Source organism: Perca fluviatilis, chromosome 21, assembly GCF_010015445.1.
Source record: "Perca fluviatilis chromosome 21, GENO_Pfluv_1.0, whole genome shotgun sequence".
NCBI classification, from domain to species: Eukaryota; Metazoa; Chordata; class Actinopteri; order Perciformes; family Percidae; genus Perca; species Perca fluviatilis.
The window spans coordinates 13,135,849-13,158,567 of record NC_053132.1 but is presented as its reverse complement, the minus strand read 5'-3'; the positions used below and the strand labels follow the sequence as shown (position 1 = coordinate 13,158,567).

At 39.0% G+C, this 22,719-nt stretch overlaps 1 long non-coding RNA gene across 2 annotated transcripts in view; it reads left to right on the top strand.

The window, feature by feature from the left end:
* Positions 1-22,719, top strand: part of LOC120550687 — a 95,694-nt gene that overhangs the window by 6,208 nt on the left and 66,767 nt on the right. For both annotated transcript variants that reach the window (XR_005637763.1, XR_005637764.1), the window contains exon 2: positions 1,095-1,244. This is a non-coding gene — a long non-coding RNA (uncharacterized LOC120550687). The remainder of the gene's footprint in view (positions 1-1,094; positions 1,245-22,719) is intronic.

Here is a 22,719-nt window from a genome sequence, read left to right as displayed (position 1 = left end):
TTTATTATTATTATTATTATTATTATTATTAGCCTATTATATATTAAACAACATTCATATGCAGTATAAATCTTCAAAGTAACTAGTAACAGCTGTCAGATTAATGTGGAGTAAAAAGTACAATATTTCCCCTTGCAATGTAGTAGTAGTAGAATCACAATGTTGCATTAAAATGGACAGAATTAATTGACAGGCTGTATTATTATAAAATAATTATAATAATAAGTGTGACAAAGCTGATAAATAGACCGTGGAACTTCTCCTTACTGTAAATGAATTGGATAATGAAAAAGGTTAGGACATGTAATATAGGTGTTCATACGGAGGAGGGCAGTGTTGTCAAGGCAGTGAAGCTCACTTGTTACATTCATTCTCATGTAAATAATACTGATGATATGAAGAAAAACGTTTGGTGTTTTACTGATGAATAGATTTAATTTTCTAATAGAAAAGTACCTGATATTTTGTGCCCTTTTTTTAATATTTCTGTTGACACAAGCATTTAGTTAGTAGTCACATGTGGATAATCTGATTGACCTTTTAATAAGAAGATTGTTCTGATTTAATAAATTAAGCACCCAGACCTGTGTGTGGTGTGTGTGTGTGTGTGTGTGATCACATTAACTGTAGTGCAGGGTTAAGTGCTGCAGATGTTAAAGATGTTAAAAATTGTTACTTTTATTCAGTAATCTGCCAGCTAGCTATTGTTATAAGTACGTGGGGAAAAACGTTTGCTTGTGCAGCTTCTGACTTTTTAAAGATGACACACCAGTTAGACATTGAGCTTTTCTCTTTTTTTCTTTTTGCATGTGAAGCATTGTGGCAAAAAATAACCTCAGACTATGTGGAGGTTCTTTACTTTCTTATCTTCAATCTAGTGAATAAAGGGAAGACGCACAGATAGAAATGTATCAAACAGATAGAAATCCTGTGCATGTGAATGCCACAGTAATCTCAGCACAGGTTCCTGTTTGATAATGACAGTGTGCAGATGGTAGTGTTCAAGTGCTGTTTTCTAAAAGACACCTCCTCGTATCTGTTCTACCTGATGGAAAGCTTGCAATCTGATGCTCTCTTTTTTCACTGATCTCCAGTTCCCAGATAGTCCTGGCTGCTGGCCCTGCCACTGCTGCTTACTAACAGAGTGTGGACAGCAGGGGAGGCTAGAGTACTCCTCCAGGGGGCTGGGACGCTTCCAGCTGGGTCGCTGAGGTGTGGAGCTCGCCTCGGGGTAATCCTCTTGTGTGAGTAAACACCATAACAATCCAGTAGAGAGACACGCTCCCCGGGTCGGGGAATTTTCTGGTATGCCAGAACAATGTCTGACACTGTTGTGATGATTGAATTTTATAGGCCGGCCTGACTCGAGTCTACTGTCTATGAGAAGAAGAGTTTTATGTCACATGCTGGGATGATTAATGTGCTCTGAAATGTGTGTAGGCCTTCTTTGTATGTGTGATGAGGCAATATTCTGTTTTTATCACAGACTACAGGGAACATTATGAGTCAATTATACTTTTCTACATAGCACTTGTTAAGCTTTGGGTGACCTACTGTATCAACTATCCAAATGGTTACTCGCTGCTACACTTTATTACCTAGCAAACATGCCCTAAAATTTTTAAATCAGAGCTGAACTGTGCTCGTCAGACTTCTCTGCTCTCCCAGACAATGAAATGCCATGTAAGTCCTCTCCTCTCAACTCTCAAGTTTGACTTTGGTCTTTCTCTATGACTGACAGATGAGCGAGCGATACGACTCCATCAAAAAATGCAGCCTGACAGTTCGATTTGACAGCCCTCTTCAAACCAAATATACGCCTTGTTCCTGGCACTACATTAACTTGACAAGAAGAAAAGTGATAAAAAGAAATCGCACATAGATATCTACAGTATACTTGTATAGCTTTCACCATGAAATAATATAAACAAATGTCCATATTACAACAACAACAACAGCAACAACAATAATAATAATAACTTTATTTATATAGCACCTTTTAAAAACAAAGTTTACAAAGTGCTTTGACAGACAAGCAAGGCAGATGAGGTCAGTAAAAATAACAGGCAGCCAAACAGTAGGGCCGACGTCACAAAAAAGCAAGTCTAAAGAAATGAGTTTTGAGAAGTGACTTATATACACAACAGTGTCACCCAGTGTTTATGTCTACCATCATTCTTCTGTCCTTTTTGCTGTTACACAGTAATTGAGCCTGTTTGGCAAGTGATTGAAATATTTTTTCTTGCCCCTTGTTTTAGGGCTGCAACTAATCTTTCCATTATTGATTAATTTATTGATTCATTTTTTAAGTCAATTGTTTAGTCCATTATATGTCAAAAGATTTTGAAAATTAGACTGATTGCCATTTAGTACATTTCATTCATTCAGCCTAACACCGTCTTCATTTTAGTCTCTTTCTGTCCAGGAAGGGGTCTATTTTGTTTGTTTTCCCCTAACCAATCAGTAGCAGGGGGACACATTTGCCCCGCCAACAACAATGTGTGCGGCTGCATGGATCTCATCTATTGCATTTTCTGGCTCTGGTGCAGGAAGAAGTAGTCCTCAGTCATTGGTCAATTGCTACACCAACGAGGCAACACTCGTCAATAAGCTATACACTGCAGACTTACTTGAATTGTTGAACAAATAAGAGTTGTGGGCAGCCATTCAAAGTAGAGCCAATTTAGTCAATTAATGGATAAGTCCATCGACAGAAATTGAATTCAACTGTTTGGATATTAAATTTTTAAGCAAAAAACAAGCTAAATATCTAATGTTTATGATAGTAAATGGAATGTCTTTAGGTTTTAGTCTTTTGGTCAGACAAAATAAGACATTTAAAGATATCACTATGGGCTCAGGGAAATGGTGAAGGACATTTTTCACTATTTACTGACATTTTATAGACAAAAAGGAGCAAATCTTCACAATTAAGAAGCTGGGTAAAGAATTTTTTTTTGGCATTTTTGCTTCATAAATTACTTAAATTATGACTTGGTTATCAAAATGTTGTCCAATAATACATTGAAATCCAAAAGCAACTCCTCAACTTGGTGGTGCAACAATGTCGCAATACACTGCATGGAACTTAAATGGATAAAATATATGATGTGAATTAATTTGTTAATAATTTATCATGCAGTGCTTAATGTACACGCTAAAGAACCTTTAAAACCTAAGACCCCTGGGTAAACATGACCCTTTAATAGCCATTAAACAACATTTTTAGTCAATTATTCATCAATGTGAAATGTTTTCTGCCATTAGCAGGCAACCTACATGAAGTTGTGATCAAGTCACTAAATATTCCTGTACTTGTGCTGTCATCACTCGAGTGTGTAAATCCTCATCATTGTGATATGCCTACAATCTGCTCTCCCCTTTAGCTAATAAAATGCATAGACCTAAATGATTCATGGCAACCATTTACATAATTCATAATTAAATCACAACTCGATGGCTTGGAATTTATTAGTAGTGAAAATTCATGTGCCGCCATCGTGATATACTAATTAATATCTTTTAGTTATCATTGGCACATTGCTCACTCGGCTGGGGTCTGGTTATGGGGCAGGAATAATGCAATGCAACAACAAATTATCTGTGCATTTAAGTGGGAATGTCTCGGCGTGATGGCCACAATATGCATTTGCCTGAAGAACTTAACGGCGGAATCTGTTTTATCGGAGTTGTCACGTTCTGGCTAATCATTTTGAACACTAAAGATTAAGGCTAATGCATTTCCATCCTCTAGCTCCCATGTAGGGCTCCAGGGCATCTCTAATCATGCTGTGCACTTTTCCCACAGTCCACAAAAACATGTGCCACAGAAACAGACTTTATCCTGTAGACAAAGGGAAACTAAAACTTAAAACAGCATTGCTAACGAAGCAGATGGTTTGATTAATCGCTAAAACGGTGGTAGTGCTAAAACGTTTAGTCGAGTAATTGACAAAAATTAATCAACCACAATTTTGGTGAAAAGTAATTGTTTAAGTCATTATTACTGCAAAAACAGCAACTATTAGCTGATTCTGGTTTCTGAAATGTAAGAATTTGCTCCTTTATCTGTTTTATATCATTGTAAATAGAATTTTGTTGGACTTTGGATTTTGGACTGTTAGACTAAACAAGTAATTTGATGTTTTCTTATTATTTTGAGACATTTAATGGATTTTAATAGATTGTTCACCCAAATTGGAATCAAGCTTATTTTCTCACTTACCTCTAGTTGTATCTAGCCATGCATAATTTTGGTTTTATTTGTCTAGGGTGATTTATTTTAACTTTATTGCCATTGCAATAATACATGTTAGGAACTTGCATGGTGAGTTCATAGTACAACAGGACAGGACAACACACAGCATACTAATAATATAAAATAAAATAAATTGATATAAATATAAATTAATACAAAAAAGCTAAAAACAAATGTACCCTGTAGTGCTAAAGATTTACAATTCAGGAGTAAATAGGTTTAGATATATCCGTCCCTGAAATTTCTGCCTCCAGGAGGTGAATTGTGTTTAGGTGGTGGTAGAAAATCTTCAGAGACAAGGCAAATAAACCCAGAAGCATCTGCATTGCTATAGAGAAAACATTAGTTTGTGTTTTAGGTGAACTGACCCTTTAATCAAAAAATATAGTTGAGAAATTTATCGATGAAGGAAATAATTTGAGTTGCAGCTCCAATTGGTTGCATTGCAGCCTGTAATAACAGTAGAGATTGCCTGTATTGAAAATAAAAAGGAGGTGGATGTGACCTCATAATGACGTCCCACAAACACACGGGTCAGGCTGATGAACTTGTGTCAACACGCACCTTTCCCCCTACTCCTATGAGCTTAATGCATTCTTAGTTTCGACAGTTAATTCAGAACTGAACATCCACTAACTCTCCCCACCAGTGGACAAACAATTCACTAATGGTCCCTAAGGCTTCACCACTATCTATTGATCTACTGTCACCCAATTTCTCTGTGACTTATGCCCTGCGTAATTCCCATTACTGTGCACACTGAAGCCTTATCAGGGAGAACAATAGGCTTGTTGTCACTGAGGGCAATAATATGAGCGGGCCTATGACGGTGTGAGTGTAAACTCGTGACTTCAACTCCTCGAGCCCTCTTGGTGACCTCTACGCTCATGTGGGCCAGTTTAAAGCCCGGCGTCAGAATACTAAACTCAATCTGGTCCGTTTGCAGATTAATCAGAAAATTGTATCTTGCTTGTTTCATAAAACCGAGCCCCCAAAATACAGAGGGCCGGCTCCTTAGCCATAAAACTGTCGCTGTGATATGTCTCTAGCAATGATGATTCCCAGTTCCTGCATGCCCCCTCTCCAGCTCTCTCACCCGCTGGCTGCTATCTCTTCCTTTTCAATTATGTTTCCCTGCTCTTTTAGACAAAGAGTAATAAAGCTATAAATCGTGTAACCGGCAGAAGGTATGGACATTCTGTCTCTGAACTGCTGTTGAAACTGCCATAAACCACCCACAAAGTCAAAGATAAGGATTTACAGTTATTTAACATCATCCTTGTCCCCTAAATCACACTGATAAGAGAATTAAGTGATGGCTATAGGTTCTTTGTCCTCTAGCTATTGATTTTTTTAACAGAGAGGGCCAGTGCAATGTTTTTATTGAGCATCCTATTTGCTTTAAGTTTGAGAGTGGAAATTGAGCTATCTGGATTGTTTTATTGAACCACAGATTCTGCACTCTGAATTAATTTATCTGATAACGGAGCCTTCTTGTTTAATTTCCATTCACAGTGGAAATGTTTTCAAATGTAGTCACAAAACATGACAGAGATGTTGCTATTACTGGAGTATTGGAGTTGGAATGTTTGCCAAGCAGAGGTAAATTTCCTCCTTGAAAGGCCATTGCAGCCATTGTTTTATATAGTTAAGGACAGTTAAGGATAGAAATGTATCAAACAGATTTCTATCTGTTTGATACATTTCTATCTGTGCGTCTTCCCTTTATGCCAATTGTTTTGTGGCATGGTACAATTATAATGCATTTCTCCATTACAGTCACAAGAACTGAGTATACTGAATGTATCCAGTCTGAATAGGAATGCTTGTTCCTTCTTGGCCTCTTTAGACACAACACATGACTTGATTCACAAGAAGACATCCATCTATAATAGTAATTGGTATTAATATCAAATACAGCAAATAATCTACTTGTTAAAGTGACCATTGTTTCCCCAACCCTGAAGTATGTGTCCCTCTTAGCACCTAATGTCCCAGTTTGAACAAAGACGTGTTTAGCTTAGCGGAAGTTAGTCACTCGTTTCAGCATGAAAACACTTATGTCAGTGCCTCAGAGACGGCAAAGTTGCAGCCGTTCACATTTAATGATTCAATTGCTGTTAAGCTTCAAGTTCACGACCCCGCAGCTATGATAAATGTCAAGCGCTACAATGTCCCGCTAACTAGGCATGCTACTGCCAACCAATCATTTTGTTATTGACTAGGAAATCACAAGGTCCTGTAATGTGACTTTAAATGCTACGTTACAGTCTATTTATCTTGGTACCCATGTGGTCCGGTTATTCAGTCTGATTCAGTCTTGTTCATGTGGCTCAAAGCACCACTGTCAGTTACAGCTACGGATCACCCAACAGGCGTTAGGGCAGATCTCTACAATATATTCTTCACTACGATCTCCCCCTCCAACAGCTGGTAACTTGTTTTAGAAATGACATTTGTTCACACAGTATTTGTTGAAAGCTATTAATTCTGTCTTGGTGTCATCTTCTTTAGCGTGGCCTTGGATTGATGTGATGACAGCAATTAATGAATTTAATCCTGTGTATAAAAATAGCCCTATTTATGTCAATACCTGATCAACATATCTTTCGCATAAGAATAAAGTGGTGACATTGAGGCCTAAGTTGTTGAGTGTCATTACTGTAGTAATATTTGATAAATTAAAAGGTTAGACTAGTGTCCGTGCTGTGGTTGAAATCACTATATGTATTAATAACAATATTTTTCTGATAATATGCCACAACATGGTAAAAGCATGAAAGTCACACACAAATAAAATACAATTGATGCTATGCAGACAACGATAATATTAATGGAAAATGTTTGGTCTATAAAAATATCAACCAATCCCAGCACTGACCCACCTGCTCTGTGATGAGAGGTATTTATGATAGTTCAGAGCTGTTGGGTGGGACTTAGTCACTACGTCATGCTGCTACCATATATTAGTTCCAAGCTAAAGGGCCACTTCTCTATGTATAGCCTAGCTGGATTTTATTTTGGCAGAGGGTCATTCCATTTTGTATATGGACCTCCCAGTTGGTCAGTCTTAGTATAGTGCCTACTGAGAGGGGTTAAGCAGTTGGCAAGGTGGTAACAACGACCGTAATCCTTGCTCTTTTGTTAAAATATGCTTCCTTTTGAACAAGTTTTGGACTACTAGCAGCCCTATGGAACAATATTTTTTACAAGTGGGTGCCTGTTTAGTTTACATTGTGCTTGCTTGCCAGTTTATTTTCTTCTAAACACACCCAACACTTCCTGGTTAGCTTTGCAAATGCAAAAGCTTCCTCACTTGTTGCCATTTTTTGCTACTGTTCTACTTATTCACTATGTCTATGTACCTTTGAGACAAAATGTTTAACAAAATTACTTAATTAGGTTTTGCCCAACCGTGATGGTATGCAGCCTAAATCCATCAAGGATCCTGAAAGGTTTTAACTGACCAAGAGCAATTTATTTGCCTATTATCAGCTTGCCAACACATGTTAAAGGTTTTCTGGAGATCTTTTAAAATATTTTTAAATACCCTCCTATTCTGGGGTGACCACATCTCAGACCTCTTAAAAAATGCCCTTTAAGATGACCATGGTCACTGGAGGTGCTCTGCCTCATTAGTGTGAATAAAAGACTCCAAACCCACATAAATAAAGCGGGAATTATGTATATTGTATGTCTCAAATGTAAAACTCCCAAACAAATGAGATTGGAAAACTCTCTGGGGTGTCTTCTAAACTTTGCTGCTGTCATCCATCAAGAATATTGCCATGCAAGTCCATACTGGACTTGGACAAACTGCTTCTTTAAGCATTTCTCCGGGAGGCATAAAAGTGTATTTATGGTCACCACGAGCAGGTATAGAGGAAGATTGGCAAACATGAAAATCAAGTCCTCTCTCGGGTGCCATCTAGCTGTGCTCAGCTGTGTTAAATCATAGATGGAAAGAACAACAGTCTGGTGCCACAACAGTCCAGCCTGACAAAGCACTGCCTTGGGCCTGCGTTTTATATTCTCTCTAAAGCCCGTTATTGGAGTCAATGTTTTGTCTTCATACCTGTTTTCAGCTCTGTAATGAACTTCATCTGTCTTATTCTGCACATCAATGACATTTACCAGTTAAATGTAACCTACAGTTTAGCGTATATAGCCCAATGCCAAGATTTAAGGCTGCAAAAGATCCTGTCTCTGCACTTAGCTGATGTGGGATTGATTTCCTTTACAATATATGAATCACTGGGGTCATTACTGAGCCAGACTCTTTCATTAAATTGAGCTATATCTACTGTGTCAACCCAGGGCCTTCTGAGAGCCCTCCACACAGAATATACTGTACATCCATTGGGTAAAACAGCATCATGTAAAGTATAGCTTCATTTATCCCATGAATGCAGAACAGTGATCATTTTGTAGAGGAAATAGGTGACAACATACTCTTGGAGTCTTTTAATAATTCAGATGTATGTGTTGTAAATATACTGATAAGTAGATCTGGTTGATGAATGTAGAAGCTAAATCTTGTAGTTGAATGAATAATATGAAGAGTGGTAGAAAAGTATACATAAGATGCACCAGTGTACTTGTATAAAAGCCAGCAATGCTTTCCAAAACCCTTTTTAATTGGGAGTCTTATAACTGATCATTGCAAGTGGCTCTCACGAGAATAACACACACACACACACACACACACACACACACACACACACACACACACACACACACAAAAAAAAAAAAAAAAAAAAAAAAACACACACCCACACACGAAACACAAGGGCAGTATTGACTTTTAAAATGAAAAGACAGTGTAGATAACGGCCATTTTGAATCCTCATTAGTCACCGGTAATCTGGAAACATGAGCGATATATTTAGAGTGGTGTTCACGGCTAGTCATTAAAGGAGAAATAAAAGAGAAAATAAATCCAATCTTGGAACGCCTGCGATTAATCATGTTGGCCACCACTGGCTGCCTGGCTGCTTAACAGTTTTATAGAGTCATTTATGCTGGTTTCCCTGATAATCCATAAATTCTGAATAATGACTCCCTTCATGCTCAAAGTGCTGTGTTCAGGTGATACCGCTTCTGAACTGTATTATTTTTTTAGTCCCTTCCCCCTTGAAAAACATATATATTACAACAATTACATCTAATGACTGACAGAAGAAACCCAACAATCGCACATTATTCAGAGAAGCTTTTAATGAAAGTGTTAATTAAGTATATTTTTAATTAGTCCTTAAGGGGATCACAAACCAAGATGGTATCCTGCATAATTTACTGTAGAGTTTCCAATTAGAACTATTTTAATGTAATTTTCACAACAGAGAGCAGATAATTACTAAACAAGAGGAGTAACATATGCAGAAAGGTTAACTGGTGTTTCTGAAATAGCACACAGGGCTGTACATGGCGTCATGTAATGTGAGACCGTTACATAGAGAGCATAATCCCTCTGTCCAGACCATAGACTGTATATAAAAATGGTTGACACATCTCCACTTCCTCTCACTGCACAAAAGTAAAGCCAAAATATCCTGGATTTGGTTGCTGTGATCTTGTAATTTTGATTACTCCTGTAAATCATGACGTTTCAACTCGTTTTATTGCATCAAATAACCAATTAAAACCAAACTAATCAGAAACAAACATCAGCGTGATAAGAACTACCTAAAACCATTAAATCATTTGACGTGTACTTTGATTTGGCCCGTATCCAATTCGCTAACGTGGAGGGGGTGGAGTTTATGCTCTAAATGCATAAAACATACAGGGGTAGATTTATCAAGCCGTTTGCGCCTGTTTCCAGGCGCTAATTGGTCGCAAAGACGGACGTAACCGATGCGGGCTATTTACAAACAGGGCGCACTTGGGTAAACTCGCAGATTGTCTGCCATAGTGACGGAGAAGAGACCAGTTGTGCTTTCAATATGCGTTCGTGGGAGGGTGTGGGGGAAAGTGGGAGTTCCACCCAAAAGGTGGGAGGATAAGCGCAAAGTGCACCTAATTATATATTCCGTGGTATTTACAAAGACTGTCAGTAAGAGCGCACCTCTATTCTGCGGGGGAAATTCTCCGCCTCTTAAAAGCAGGTCTAAACCAGCCGCAATCGAGTTTCCTCGTAGACCTTTATGCCGCTGGTGAAATGGCAACAGTAATTTGAGCGAGGCTGAAAATATTTTTAACACAAGAATCACACTTTGTCAGTGAACACAACATAATTTAGCTTTACAGATCAAGCAGCCATGCAATATTAGAGTTACTGGAAGAAATCAAATATGAAATTGAATCTCCCACTCAGCGTTCACATCCCATTCCAGCAGTTGTTAAACTCCTCGCTACATTACAAATATCGGCATCAGGATCATTTCAAACAGTCATAGCATCAGCAGTGGGAATATCGCAGTCTGCACTCAGCCATATCATAGCACAAGTACCGCTTTGCTACAGCGCAATTTACGGTCTAGTGGGCGGAGAAAGACGCTGATTGCCTGATGGGTGTCAGGGTTGATAAATACTACGCAAAATGTGGAAGCATAGCGTGCGCTATTACCGAACTCGCATAAACAGACGCAGCGCAAACTGTGTTAGTGTTAGTAAATTAGGCCCACAGTACATAAACATGTATGATATACATGGCAAGTAACAAGTGAGTGCAGTAGTTCATGAGAATATTGGCTTTTTTTTTTTTTTTTTTTACATAATCGGCATCGGCCAATATCAAGCCGATTAATAGGCAGGCGCATCTGCGGGCAGCCTGGTGTTGTTGTTGTTGTGGAACACATGTTCGACGCACGCTGCCCCTAGAGTCAATTACCAGCAGAGTAAGCAGACCTCATCCAGTGCCTAAGGAAGGAGCTGTTCCTCGGAAAAAACGGTAAGGATTAAATTCTTATAAGTCGTATATATTTTATGAAAAACGTATGACATGTTACTGCTAGCCTCGAGAAAAAACATGAATAGGCGACGACGTTCGGCTACTTTGGATAGTGATAGCTGTCGTGCTGTCATGTCACAATAATTAAGCTAGAATTTTGCAATCACAGACAGTGGATCTGAGACTTTTATTATTTGTTCTGTTTGTGTGTCTATATTTGAGAGGGTTGTCAACTCAATGCAGAGAAAGAAGTTGTAGTTAAGAGACCACCGCACCGATAGGCTAGTGAAGGACTGGCTTTGCTTTGCTAGCGTCGTTGCTAGGGTTGGTAGACCCGCTGCTAATATGGCACCTGTGCCTTAACGACCCGTATCTACCGGACCGAATGTCACTACCCAAAATGAGTAGAGTGCAGCTTTGAGTTGCGCATGCTCAGATTTAAACGGTTTACGGCATAACGTGTCATACCCGATGTTAGCCGAGTCAGACCGGCTTTGGTCGAGTGCAAATGTGAGTTGCGCATGGTCAGATTTAAACTGTTTACGGCATAACGTGTCTTACTGAAATTTGTGAAATCTGTAAAATAATAAACTTTTCTCTTTACATACAATAACAGAAGATGGAAATCATTTCTAAAACGTTTTAGCTATCTATGATTGTTTGGTTGCTAACGTTAGCTCAAAACGCCATTTAAGTGACAGTCTTTGTGTCTGATTGCTAACTTGTAGCTAGCAGTCATTTCAAAAACGTTTTAGCTCTCTATGATTGTTAGATTGCTAACGTTAGCTCAAAACGCCATTCAAGTGACAGCCGATGTTGTGTTTGATTGCAAACTTGTAGCTAGCAGTCATTTCAAAAACGTTTTAGCTATTTATGATTGTTTGACTGCTAACGTTAGCTAAAAACGCCATTAGCATCTAGTAGGCTAGCTACTTGATTGCTAACGTTAGCTAAAAAAGCCGTTAGCATCTAGTAGGCTACTTGATTGCTAACGTTAGCTCAAACCGCCGTTAGCATCTTGTAGGCTACTTGTCGCAAAGTGACGCATGCGCAACTCACATCTGCACTCGTCGCAAAGTGACGCATGCGCAACTCAAAGCTGCACTCTACTCATTTTGGGTAGTGACACCGAATAGCAACATGGATTTCTGTGACTCATTTCGGCGCCACTGATATGCCTGCGTTGCTCTCTGATGCTCCGAAAACGAATGTTAGAATAACAGAAACATCGCAGGATGTGACGCTAGTTAACATTACACTCGTCAGCAGCTAACGTAATCCTACCATTAGCTAGGAGATGGATTAAACACGATTAAAATGCTGACAGCTAAACGGTGTAAAGTGTGATTTATTTCACTGTATAGGATCCAACAGCAGTATGTTAAGCAGTGTGCTGCTGCCGTTGTTTAGCTACTTGTCTGAAGAACAACACAGACGGTGCATCGCGGTGCATTCAAAGTTGTTGTAAAATACCCTTTTGCCATGGTGGTTGTTTTTGTCGTTCAACAGCAATTTACTAGTGAAATACGTTATTGTTATAGTTATTACATTATTATTAAATCATTTAATTTTGACCATATGGCCTAAAGTTATTTCCCCCCTTAATTAAGTTTTGTCCATTTGGCTTTGTCTGTCAACAAACAAAACAAACCAAAAATACATGTTTCAGAACAGTTTTTGGGAAGATGATAGAAACGTTTCTAGCCTTGTATCACTTACAATGCACTGAATTATTAGCTGATTTATAAAACAAATGTTAGATTTTATATCTATACCTATCTATAAAATGACTTGAAGAAGATACTATACAAAAATACTAACTTAACCTTGTATTTTCCCCCTTTTTTAGTCATTAAGTCTGATGGCTGAAAAGAAAACCACCCCCTTATGGCAGCGCTTCACCCAGCCAACACCAAAACAAAGAAATGCTGCTGGTTGCTACTGTGTGTCAGCACTACTATTGTTAAAATGGTCAATTTATTTTATTGTTCTCAGCTGTTTGTTAATGCTGCTAAGTGCACTAATCTTTTAATTGAAAAGTTTATTTGACAGTTTTTTTCTCTTTTTTTCTTACCCGTTTTGTTTATTTATACAATATATGTTTTTACATTATACATGTTTAATGTAAGTATACAAGTGCAGATTGGTGTTCAAGTGTTCAATAAATGTTTTTGTTGAGAAATTTTGTGTATCTTAAGTACTTATTAGTGTTACATTTTATCTTTCAAATAGAGGTTAAAAACAAGCAAATATCGGCCAAATATCAGCCAAAAATAATCTGCAACATATATCAGCCATCGGCCGACCCTGATTTCAAAACATCGGCAGTATCTATCATGAGTCCTAAATTGTGGCTCAGCACTTAAAACTAAACACTTGTTCCAACATTCACCAAATTTCATTGAAATCGGTTCTCTAGCTTTTAAAATATTCTGCTAAACTGCGAACAAAAACAGGGCATAAAACTAAAGGGTTAAAGATTGAGAATCTCGAGGATTACCCCTAAACATTTCTAGTTTAAAAAAAAATAAAAATCACAGCTGCTACTTTTCTAGCCAAACATGAGTGGTCTGTTTCCGTTCACCAATAGTAGATATGCACTTGTATATTTAGTAATTAGGATTTTGAGTGTTCTCAGCAGTGTCTCTGGAGACAAGGTCTTGAATAAAAGCCTGAAGCCTATCAGGTGTCCCACACAGCGCAAGTCCTAGCACCTGACAACATGGTTCTGCAGGGAGTTTCTGCTGTCACAATAAATCAGGAACAGACAGGATACAGTATAATCATGTGGGTGTCCCGTTTCACTCGGCCTCTGCCGAATGCTTCAGCAAAATCTATGCTGCACGTGGGGGTGCACACCGCAACTGCATACATCGCCATACCCACACAGAGCTTGATGGTTGACTTGAGAGGAATAATCCATGGGCGATAACATACAAAGAGCCGTTGATGGTTTATGTTGCAAGTCGTGTACACAATTATGTACTGTATTGCCAGTAGCCCACTTTATTCTTAAACCTCCCTTGTTTTGATAGAACATGGAATAAATGGAATGCCTTTGAAGGACTATAAGCCTAGAGTGTCTGTTTTATATCTTAACACGTAGCTCATACCTTTTAGAATTGAGGCATTAAAGACATTTGACGATGTTTGAAAACAAAGTGTTCCACTCTATAACCATAGGAAACCTATACTTCAAAACCAAAGTAAATTGAGACGCCTGAACTATCAGAGTGGGGGCCCGTGCCGTGCTTATATGTGAGCTTCCTTCCCTTCATAAAGATGAATCATAACGTCTAATTCTCACAAATTACCCAAACATTATGTAGTTCTCTCATTTCCAACGCTGTTTAATCTGTGTCTGGAGTATTCGCTGTCACTTCATGTTGCAAACACTCCTTTCACTCTGGCAGTTCATTGTCTTTTGATGGGCCATAAAAGACTTGGTTTGATGGATGATAACTCGGGGCGCCTCTCTTTGTTGTGGGATGTGACGACTGAGTGCATGTGAGATGTGAGAAGAAGACGCGGTGTGAATGGGAGATGTCAACGATGTCTTGCGCTGACACCGAGGCCTTAAGCATTGGCTTTGATCTCTATGAATGATTGCAAAGCAAACACAAATAAAATATTCCAGTGTGTTACAGTTCCCAGTGAGAAAGTTGAACTGTTTTTCGAACATTTTCCAAGAGGTTTCTCCCTGTTTGGCATTTCTAGAAGAAGATATACTTGCTAATATCAGGCCTTTAACGATTTAGAGGCTGACAAATTGGAAAATGTGTTTCTAGGAAGGTAATGCATGTTCCGTCTTCTACCTGTATGTAAAACGTGATTCATCAAGAGAGAGGACAGCTCATGTCATTACCTTCTGACACCGTCCAATAAATATTGAGAGCTCTATAGGCTCTAGACTCCCTGCTGACCCTACAACATCTGCTCAGGCACTTACTACTTAATGTATTAGCTGTGAGAACAGGGCAGGTGTTTTCAGCTGGAGCCAAAGAACATGAAAAACATATTATGCCTCTAGTTCATGCAATAGAATTAAAATGAGTCACCACCAGCTTTTCTCATAAAAATCACAAATAATGTTATGGCATGAAGGACAGATGAGGATATTTCATTGGTCTGCTTGATAGTGGCAAAGAAAACTAAAAATATAAATGATTGCAGCTCACATAAGGAATCTATTGAGGTTAAAATTCCTGAGATAAATACATATAAATCACCGCTACTAAAAACAAAGGCTTACTTTGCACTATAAATTGCTTTTCAGTAGATTGCAGCCATTTGTTGTTTTTGTGCAGCTCTCCGTGTCCACATGAGGCTCTTTGTGATTTTACTTTGATGTTTACTTAACCATCTGAGCATAATGTGCTTCATGGGCTTTACATTATGAAAGAGGAGTACTTTAAAGGTCTAATCATGGTGGTAGTTAGGATCATGAGCAAACATTTACCAGCTTACAGCTGGTAAATGTTTTAAAACTTACTCATTAGGAGAATCCCCAGGAGGCATTAAGATAGGTTGACCAAACTGATTAATAAATACATGATAAATATGTGCTATTATGTGAGATATGCTGATTACCTTATTAGTACTGAACTGGGGGATAGTTTTGTACTGAGAATATTATTTGTGATCTTTAAACAGTCAGTATACATGTTTTATGATACAGTAAACAGTTTGTGTAACATTGGCCATATTGCATAATTTGTGTTAGATATAACTGAACTATGAATGAAGGGGACCTATGAAGACCTTCAGTATCTAGCCATGCAGATAGTTTTGGTTGTAGTTGTCTAGATATACTGTATATATCTGCCTCTGAGTTTTCTGTGCCCGCTGCAAAACAATGAAGATGAATAGAAGGTAACACTTTACTTGAAGGTATTGACATAATGACATGACACTGTCATAACTATAACATGACACTGTCATGAACGTGCCATAAACGTTATTAACAAGTCATAAACGTTTATGACTTCTGTCATTAAGTGTCATTCGGTTTTTGTCATGACAAGTTGACATTGTTTGGGTTGTCTTGATTATGACAACTTGACATTAATCAAAGTAACATTACCAGAAGTTGTCTTGTTCATGACAAGTTGACATTACATTTCCTTGGCGTGTCCTTATTAAGACAACTTGACATTAAACAGGATGACATTATGTCAAGTTGTCATGACAAAGACATCCTCTGGTAATGTCATCCTGGTTAATGTCAAGTTGTCATTACAAAGACCTACTAAAACCGAATGACACTTAATGACAGAAGTCATAAACATTTAGGACTTGTTTATAACGTTTATGACACGTTCATGACAGTGTTATGTCATATTTATGACCGTGTCATGTCACGATTATGTCAATAACTTCAAGTAAAGTGTTACCGAATAGAATTTTGTTTGGGATGCTCACAGAATTGAATTAAACAAGACTAAGAGTCTACAGCCATGCTAGCAGCACTGTGAGGCTTTGCATTAAGGTAAATGCTAATGTCAGCATGCTAGCATGCTCACAATGACACTGCTAAGATGCTGATGATGACCTGAAGACCAACATTGACTTCCCTGGAGCCATGCCGCCAGTATAGCTAATAATGCAATAGCACTTAAATTTTTGCGAAACACTGAACAGTTTTAAAGCGGAATAATTCTGTTTATTACCCTATTCCCACCAAAATTAGTGCGTGTATGCAGGTTTTTTAAACATGGGAAAACCCGCTTAAAACAGGCCATAGACTCCTTTGCCATTGCCAGTATACGACTATACCTTTCTTTCTTTTTTTTGGTTTGTCGCTTTCGCTGTCACGAACACGCCGGAAAGCAGCATGGAAGCTAGTGAAAATTTTACTGTGGTTACATCTTTTTTATATCTGCTACTTACTAAGTCTCTCTTTTAAAGAGTGCCAAATAATTTGGGTACGATGTTCGAGCGCTGCTTGCACAGAGAAAGATGGAATTTGTGGGTGACAAAGAGTCACAGAAGTTACTAACAGAGGAGAGACGCATCATAGAATCGCACCGGAAAAGGGGTGAAAATGAGAACGTCCACCCAGCTGTCATGTCGGAGCTGAAGCCAATAAATACCCATGACTACTGCAGAGTAATTTGTCCCCTGAATGAATGCCAATTGTAACCTTTCCCACTAAAGACAAAAGCCAGATGTTAGTGGGTGTTAAGAGTTTTTTTTTTTGTCCTGTGGTAAAGGGGCTTTAGAAAGTATTTCAAGTAGTTTATACTGTATGTAATTTGGGTAAACTAACCCTTTAATGATCAAACATGACTGTGATTAAAAACGTATTGTTAGTTTTAGTCTTTGCAGACAATAACAAGAATACTAAGGGCCTTTCCCAATTCCCCAATTTGCACCTCTTTGACTCCTCGATCCTCCGGCTTGTGACCCGGAAATCATTCTCAGCGCACCATGTTGAAGGACGTCTCAATTCTTAAAATGCACATCGAGGATTGAGGAGGCTCCCCGGAGGAGCTATAATCGAGGATACACCAATGTATCCTTTGCGAAAGTCTTTTCCCCTGTGGCATGTAAACAAAGAGGCGTGACGGAGAGAGAAGGGGGGGGGGGAGGGGAGAGAAGGATAATATATACGCGGTCCCGTGGTTAATCTACGGATCGGGCTGGTCGGATCGAATACATTTTACATTCTCATTAATAGTGGGTGGATGAAATAATACATAATTAACGAGGGAAATATTATTACGTTCTCTAAAATGTGAACAGAGCTGCTGTCAGACAGCTTCATTTGTCAGTGCGTCTGGAGAGAGGCTCGAGAAACCGCAGCTTAACTTCATTATGATTATTTCAGAAGCTAAGGGTAGTCTAGTTCGGTTTTTCTCTTTCACATTTAAAACTACAGTTAGTTTTGCTGCTTAATGTCCAACAATAGTAGTTGCAGTGACATTACTGTATGCATGGAAACATTTACAAGCAGCCTCTCTAATCATTGTAGTAAATCATTATAGGAAACACTCATAGAAAACACTTATACATTAATACAATACATAATTTATTAAAAGCAGCGCAGCCTACATGGACTATAGAGGGACAATGAAGTGTGGGTGTCTAAATCAGAGAAAATATATAATTTTTATTTTCAGGTGGGTGGAGGGTGGATGATTTTAAGCCTACATGCGAATTTGGCTGATCCAGACATTAATAATAGAGAAAAGATAGGGTTTGTGTGTACCTAATATAGGCTACTGTATATATTTGTATAGTTCTTTTCATACAAACATTTGTAATGTTTTACACTGAAATAGCCTATAAGGCTATATGTATAATCTATTTACTGTGTTTGTACAGTACTGTGCAAAGGTTTTAGGCAGGTATGAAAAAATGCTGAAAACTAAGAATGCTTTCAAAAATGGAAGTGTTAATAGTTTATTTTCATCTATTAACAAAATGCAGTAAATGAACAGAAGAGGAATCTAAATCAAATCAGTATTTGGTGTGACCACCCTTGCACAAAGTTTTTGAAGGAACTCGGCTGGTAGATTGTTCCAAACATCTTGGAGAACTAACCACAGATCTTCTGTGGATGTAGGCTTCCTTAAATCCTTCTGTCTCTTCATGTTATCCCAGACTGGATGATGCTGAGATCAGGGCTCTGTGGGGGCCATGCCATCACTTCCGGGACTTATTGTTCTTCTTTACACTGAAGATAGTTCTTAATGACCTTGGCTGTATGTTTGGGGTTGTTGTCCTGCTGCAGAATAAATTTGGGGCCAATCATACACCTCCCTGATGGTATTGCATGATGGATAAGTATCTTCCTGTATTTCTCAGCATTGAGGACACCATTAATCCTGACCAAATCTTCAACTCCATTTGCAGAAATGCAGCCCCAAACTTGCAAGGAACCTCACCAAGCTTCACAGTTGCTGCAGACACTCATTATTGTACAGCTCTCCAGCCCTTCGGCGAACAACCGGCCTTCTGCTACAGCCAAATATTTCAAATTTTGACTCCTCAGTCCAGAGCATCTGCTGCCATTTTTCTGCACCCCAGTTCCTATGTTTTCGTGCATAGTTGAGTCGCTTGGCCTTGTTTCATTGTCGGAGGTATGGCTTTTTGGCTGCAACTCTTCAGTAGATGGGTGTACCTGGATCCCACTGGTTTCTGCCAGTTCTGAGCTGATGGCACTGCTGGACATCTTCAGATTTCGAAGGGAAATAAGCTTGATGTGTTTTTGCTGCTGCACTAAGTTTCCTTGGCCGACCACTGTGTCTACGATCCTCAACGTTCCCTAACTTTTTGCAATTGTACCTAATAATAATTGATGCTGGTTTGAAGGCAAAGGGTAGTAACATCAAATAAAATAAAATAAATATGTACGACACCCGTACATTCTTATCACATTATGCCACGTTGTGTTTGAAGTAAATATAAGTTGTAATGAACGCTGTTCTGCTCATCTGACAGAGATCATAAAATACAGGGTATGACAAAACAATGAATAGCTGATGCAACTGTGCCACACGCCATATTTAATTGCTATAAACAAAAGCTCAGAGGATCTCCTGCTGGCGGGACTAAGACACGAGGAGAGGAATCGAGGAGAGGAATCGGGGATGCACAAACTGGGAATTGAGAAACGGCTTAAATATTACCAGCTTTATCCCGTTATCGAAAGACTAGTCTTGCTTTGCCAGACCATCCACACGCTGCGGAGCGGAGGAGGGTCTGGCTAGTCCACGTAGCATTCTGGAATGGGAGAAAAACGTGCTCTGGTTTATTGGCATTTCTTTAAACCAATCACAATCGTCGTGGGTGGAGCTAAGCTCCGCACTGAGCCGCTGTAAAATATTCGTGCTAGAGAAAACTCAGATTGGACAGATAGTCTAGCTAGCTGTCTCAATTTACAATGCATGCAGAGATCTGAGGAGCAGTTAACCATAGTCCTCGTAAATTCACCAGAGTTTAAAATTCCAACACAAAGAAAGCGGAAGGAAACTGAATGATGAAAATACATGCATCCGGCGGAATTTCCTGTGGCACCGGAGCAATCCCAGAAGTGCAATGTCAAGGATATCGAAAGACTAACTCATGCTACAACTCATCAAATACACTTAAAACACACAACTGATTTCAATAAAAGTTGGAGTAGGGTTTGGTCCAAGTGTCAAGTTAGTTTTTTTTGTTGCAGATTCAAGAATTTTTGAAAGCCACTGTGAGATAGGGCAAATATTAACATTTGCACATACTCATTTACTTCCTCTTGACTACTGCACTTATTTGAATGAAAAAATCTATATGTATCCCATTATTGTCCATCAATATGATTATCTTGATGCAGATCTGGATCCTGATCCAATATAAACAAACATTTCTCATTAAAATATAAAATTAATTATTTTTTGCTCTCTGAGTGCTGTCTAGTTCAAGATTGGAGTTCAGAAATCATGGACATAGCTAAGAATGATTGTGGAGTTTGCACTTGTGTCACCTGCGTGGGAGTAACACAGACTGAAACCACATTTCAGGTCTCCTGTCAGTTGAAAATGAGTAATGTGCTGCAGACCATAGCCTCAGGATAAAGTCATATCTGAAGCACTATTTGAAGGATATCAAAAACCCAGGATACCTCAAATTGACCCCTGTCATTTTCTTTAACTTTTTTTTTTTTACTCTTGTGTCTTTTTTTCCCCCCCCATATGAGCTCAGCTTTATGTTATACACAGCGATCCTCAGCCATCTGGTTTTCATTTCCTGCAAGGTTCGAGATGGTAGGAGAGTTTAAAAAAAGGAGCCTCGTTTGAACTGGGGGCTAATGTAGTCAGGATGGAATCTGTCACTCAGTCTATTGCATGTTGATGACTAAGGGCAGTTTCAGCTGTAAGCAGTCTATGATTTATGGACACAGAGTGAACTCTTGTAAGCAAAAGCCAGCTAGGAGTTCAGAGCAGCAACTGGGCCCTTTTTTGGCTGCGGCCCGCCTGCATTTTCTTTCTATTCATGCCAAAGTATTTCGCACGGCAATTAGCTCCGTCCTCATTTGGGTCTGCAGTCCCACAGGGTTAGTGAAGCCATTTATCATCCTCAGGGCTTGGAACTCTGCAGCTTCGTCTCAGGTAGTTTTTGTAAGCGGTCATTGGCCCAGCTCTTTCCATTTCACCAAATAAGAGGGAGATACAGTAGTTTTGAGGTTCTGCCATACATCCATCTGTCGTTTGCTTAGCTTTTTCTCTACAGGTGTGAAGGCAAAAAGGAAATGTCATTTCACATGGCTCATTTGTCATATGGTAACTACATAGTTAGAGTGAATAGAGTGATGACAACATGGCCCCTTGCTTTTTTCGGAGGGTCAGGATTTGAGTGTGGGCAAGACTAAAAAGTATTCTGTACATGGCTAATGAGGAGTATGCTCAAAAGAAAAAGAACTGGAGTTTTTTCCCCTGAACATTTATGATATAAAGTCTTTTAGTGAGCAGAATTTGTAGAGCTTTTTAATTGCAGATTTGACATTTAGCGCATGTTTACAGATACAGATGTTAGATATGTAACCTCGTTAGGCACACAATAAAGAACTATTAATGTTTTATGCTGATCTATGCTTTGAGTTATGTTGAAACTTAAGTGTTGGCTCTGCTACAAGTATTTATATAAATGCCTGTGGGGCGTCATTAAAACACATATTTGAGCAGGCAGAGCCATAAACATATGCTGGATGCATTTTTGTGTTCTTAGCTGAAACATCTTTAGAGACAGCCAGGAAAATAATTGAACTACAGTATGTGCATTTTTCTGTTTTCACATCTGTCCTTGGAGAGTCGTTACTTTACAAAGTGCTTGCCAACTGATTCTGAATCCATCATTTGTTGAACCAATATATTGCGGTTTCTGTCGCTACTATGTCTTTATCAATCAGAATTAGGGAATTAGATTAAGCTCTTTGGTTTTCTCCTCCATAAATGGAGTCACACTGTAGTGCAGGCCCAGGGGTTATGGGGAGTATCAGAGGGGACTAATTGTCAAGGTTATGTCTCAGCGGATGATTGATGTGAGGCCAGGCTGTTTTTGTCAGCCTGTCAGGTGGCTGGAATGTTTAATGTTCTCATTATTGGTTGCTCTGTTGTGTATATTTCTCTGTCAGCGCCGCTGAGCCATCTGAACTGCCAGAGCACTTCAAAGGCCTGCAGGTCATCCGTCTTCCTCCTGACGCCCTGAATGTTCAGCCTCAGCTGAGTGCTGGTGATTTGTTATGACTTGAGAGCCAGCTGACAGACAGGTCTCCTATAAAAACATGCACCCATTTCCCTTTTGTCATGCAGTGAAAGCATCGCTGCTCCTGTAATGGGTGGGGGGCAACTGTCACAGGAGGCTGGCACCTGACAGTTGTGTCATCTCACTAATTTGCAGACAGGATAACTTGAAGTATTTTGTCTTTCTCTTTGCTTCAGTGTGGATTTTGGTTCTAGTGTCACACATTCGCACAGGTTACCATCTGTTGTGGAGCACCACAGGGAACAAAGCTGAAAGGGAATCACTATATTAACGCACATCTTTAGTCCAAGGCTTGGTATACGCCATGTGATGGCGCTGACTG